Source organism: Rattus norvegicus, chromosome X (assembly GCF_036323735.1).
Source record: "Rattus norvegicus strain BN/NHsdMcwi chromosome X, GRCr8, whole genome shotgun sequence".
Classification (NCBI taxonomy): Eukaryota; Metazoa; Chordata; class Mammalia; order Rodentia; family Muridae; genus Rattus; species Rattus norvegicus.
The window spans coordinates 116,615,924-116,620,674 of NC_086039.1; positions in this window are offsets into that span (position 1 = coordinate 116,615,924).

A 4,751-nucleotide genomic window follows, 5' to 3' on the forward strand; every position below is an offset into this window, starting at 1 on the left:
TGTTGAAGGGCATCTGGGTTCTTTCCAGCTTCTGGCTATTATAAATAAGGCTGCGATGAACATAGTGGAGCACGTGTCTCTTTTATATGTTGAGGCATCTTTTGGGTATATGCCCAAGAGAGGTATAGCTGGATCATCAGGCAGTTCAATGTCCAATTTTCTGAGGAACCTCCAGACTGATTTCCAGAATGGTTTTACCAGTCTGCAATCCCACCAACAATGGAGGAGTGTTCCTCTTTCTCCACATCCTCGCCAGCATCTGCTGTCACCTGAGTTTTTGATCTTAGCCAATCGCACTGGTGTGAGGTGAAATCTCAGGGTTGTTTTGATTTGCATTTCCCTTATGACTAAAGATGTTGAACATTTCTTTAGGTGTTTCTCAGCCATTCGGCATTCCTCAGCTGTGAATTCTTTGTTTAGCTCTGAACCCCATTTTTTAATAGGGTTATTTGTTTCCCTGCGGTCTAACTTCTTGAGTTCTTTGTATATTTTGGAAATAAGGCCTCTATCTGTTGTAGGATTGGTAAAGATCTTTTCCCAATCTGTTGGTTGCCGTTTTGTCCTAACCACAGTGTCCTTTGCCTTACAGAAGCTTTGCAGTTTTATGAGATCCCATTTGTCGATTCTTGATCTTAGAGCATAAGCCATTGGTGTTTTGTTCAGGAAAGTTTTTCCAGTGCCCATGTGTTCCAGATGCTTCCCTAGTTTTTCTTCTATTAGTTTGAGTGTGTCTGGTTTGATGTGGAGGTCCTTGATCCACTTGGACTTAAGCTTTGTACAGGGTGATAAGGATGGATCGATCTGCATTCTTCTACATGTTGCCCTCCAGTTGAACCAGCACCATTTGCTGAAAATACTATCTTTTTTCCATTGGATGGTTTTGGCTCCTTTGTCAAAAATCAAGTGACCATAGGTGTGTGGGTTCATTTCTGGGTCTTCAATTCTATTCCATTGGTCTATCTGTCTGTCTCTGTACCAATACCATGCAGTTTTTATCACTATTGCTCTGTAATACTGCTTGAGTTCAGGGATAGTGATTCCCCCTGAAGTCCTTTTATTGTTGAGGATAGCTTTAGCTATCCTGGGTTTTTTGTTATTCCAGATGAATTTGCAAATTTTTCTGTCTAACTCTTTGAAGAATTGGATTGGTATTTTGATGGGGATTGCATTGAATCTGTAGATTGCTTTTGGTAAAATGGCCATTTTTACCATATTAATCCTGCCAATCCATGAGCATGGGAGATCTTTCCATCTTCTGAGGTCTTCTTCAATTTCTTTCCTCAGTGTCTTGAAGTTCTTATTGTACAGATCTTTTACTTGCTTGGTTAAAGTCACACCGAGGTACTTTATATTATTTGGGTCTATTATGAAGGGTGTCGTTTCCCTAATTTCTTTCTCGGCTTGTTTCTCTTTTGTATAGAGGAAGGCAACTGATTTATTTGAGTTAATTTTATACCCAGCCACTTTGCTGAAGTTGTTTATCAGCTTTAGTAGTTCTCTGGTGGAACTTTTGGGATCACTTAAATATACTATCATGTCATCTGCAAATAGTGATATTTTGACCTCTTCTTTTCCGATCTGTATCCCTTTGATCTCCTTTTGTTGTCTGATTGCTCTGGCTAGAACTTCAAGAACTATATTGAATAAGTAGGGAGAGAGTGGGCAGCCTTGTCTAGTCCCTGATTTTAGTGGGATTGCTTCAAGTTTCTCTCCATTTAGTTTAATGTTAGCAACTGGTTTGCTGTATATGGCTTTTACTATGTTTAGGTATGGGCCTTGAATTCCTATTCTTTCCAGGAATTTTTTGATCATCCGTCTTGAGTTTCGTTTGTTCTAGGGATCTAGGGTAATTCAAGCATTTGGGCTAATAGCCACTTATCAATGAGTGCATACCATGTATGTCTTTCTGTGATTGGGTTAGCTCACTCAGGATGATATTTTCCAGTTCCAACCATTTGCCTACGAATTTCATAAACTCGTTGTTTTTGATAGCTGAGTAATATTCCATTGTGTAGATGTACCACATTTTCTGTATCCATTCCTCTGTTGAAGGGCATCTGGGTTCTTTCCAGCTTCTGGCTATTATAAATCAGGCTGCGATGAACATAGTGGAGCACGTGTCTCTTTTATATGTTGAGGCATCTTTTGGGTATATGCCCAAGAGAGGTATGGCTGGATCCTCAGGCAGTTCAATGTCCAATTTTCTGAGGAACCTCCAGACTGATTTCCAGAATGGTTTTACCAGTCTGCAATCCCACCAACAATGGAGGAGTGTTCCTCTTTCTCCACATCCTCGCCAGCATCTGCTGTCACCTGAGTTTTTGATCTTAGCCAATCGCACTGGTGTGAGGTGAAATCTCAGGGTTGTTTTGATTTGCATTTCCCTTATGACTAAAGATGTTGAACATTTCTTTAGGTGTTTCTCAGCCATTCGGCATTCCTCAGCTGTGAATTCTTTGTTTAGCTCTGAACCCCATTTTTTAATAGGGTTATTTGTTTCCCTGCGGTCTAACTTCTTGAGTTCTTTGTATATTTTGGATATAAGGCCTCTATCTGTTGTAGGATTGGTAAAGATCTTTTCCCAATCTGTTGGTTGCCGTTTTGTCCTAACCACAGTGTCCTTTGCCTTACAGAAGCTTTGCAGTTTTATGAGATCCCATTTGTCGATTCTTGATCTTAGAGCATAAGCCATTGGTGTTTTGTTCAGGAAATTTTTTCCAGTGCCCATGTGTTCCAGATGCTTCCCTAGTTTTTATTCTATTAGTTTGAGTGTGTCTGGTTTGATGTGGAGGTCCTTGATCCACTTGGACTTAAGCTTTGTACAGGGTGATAGGCATGGATCGATCTGCATTCTTCTACATGTTGCCCTCCAGTTGAACCAGCACCAGTTGCTGAAAATGCTATCTTTTTTCCATTGGATGGTTTTGGCTCCTTTGTCAAAAATCAAGTGACCATAGGTGTGTGGGTTCATTTCTGGGTCTTCAATTCTATTCCATTGGTCTATCTGTGTGTCTCTGTACCAATACCATGCAGTTTTTATCACTATTGCTCTGTAATACTGCTTGAGTTCAGGGATAGTGATTCCCCCTGAAGTCCTTTTATTGTTGAGGATAGCTTTAGCTATCCTGGGTTTTTTGTTATTCCAGATGAATTTGCAAATTGTTCTGTCTAACTCTTTGAAGAATTGGATTGGTATTTTGATGGGGATTGCATTGAATCTGTAGATTGCTTTTGGTAAAATGGCCATTTTTACTATATTAATCCTGCCAATCCATGAGGACTTTGAACATTTTAATTGCTTCTCAGCTATTTGAGATTTCTCTGTTGTGAATTCTCCGTTTAGTTCTATACCACATTTTTTGATTGGGTTGTCTAGTTTCTTGGTGGTTAGATTCTTGAGTTCTGTATATATTTTGGATATTAGTCCTCTATCAGAAATTGGGCTAGTCAATCACAAAAAGACATACATGGTATGCACTCACTGATAAGCGGCTATTAGCCCAAATGCTTGAATTACCCTAGATGCCTAGAACAAATGAAACTCAAGACGGATGATCAAAATGTGAATGCTTCACTCCTTCTCTAAAAGGGGAACAAGAATACCCTTGGCAGGGAAGAGAGAGGCAAAGATTAAAACAGAGACTGAAGGAACTCCCATTCAGAGCCTGCCCCACATGTGGCCCATACATATACAGCCACCCAATTAGACAGGATGGATGAAGCAAAGAAGTGCAGACCGACAGGAGCCGGATGTAGATCGCTCCTGAGAGACACAGCCAGAATACAGCAAATACAGAGGCGAATGCCAGCAGCAAACCACTGAACTGAGAATAGGACCCCCGTTGAAGGAATCAGAGAAAGAACTGGAAGAGCTTGAAGGGTCTCGAGACCCCATATGTACAACAATGCCAAGCAACCAAGAGCTTCCAGGGACTAAGCCACTACCTAAAGACTATACATGGACTGACCCTGGACTCTGACCTCATAGGTAGCAATGAATATCCTAGTAAGAGCACCAGTGGAAGGGGAAGCCCTGGGTCCTGCTAAGGCTGAACCCCCAGTGAACTAGACTGTTGGGGGGAGGTCGGCAATGGGGGGAGGGTTGGGAGGGGAACACCCATAAGGAAGGGGAGGGGGGAGGGGGATGTTTGCCCGGAAACCAAAGAATTATTATTAAGTATTAAATAAATTTAAAAAAATAAAAAAATCCAATAAAAAGGTGGATGTTCCCTAAATATAGCCACCATATGCCCTAAAAAAACAAACAAACAAACAAAAAAAAAGAAATTGGGTTAGTGAAGACTGGTTTTTCCTATCTGTAGATTGCCAATTTGTCCTATTGACTATATCCTTTGCCTTATAGAGGCTTACCAGTTTCATGAGGTTCTATTTATCAATTCTTTATCTTAGAGCATGAGCCATTGGAGTTCTGTTTAGGAAATTTCCTCCTGTGCCAAAGATTTCAAGGCTCTTTCCCCCTTTCTCTTCGATTAGATTCAGTGTATCTGGTTTTATGTTGAGGTACTTGATCCACTTGGACTTGATCTTTGTGCAAGGTGACAAATGGATCTATTTTCATTTTCTACCTACAGACTGTCAGTTAGACCACCACCATCTATTGAAGATACTTTCTTTTTCTTTTTTTCCCCACTGAATATTGTTAGCATCTTTGTCAAAGATCAAGTATGCATAAGTATGTTGTTTTATTTCTGGGTCTGCAATTCTATCCATTGACCAATGTATCTGTCTCT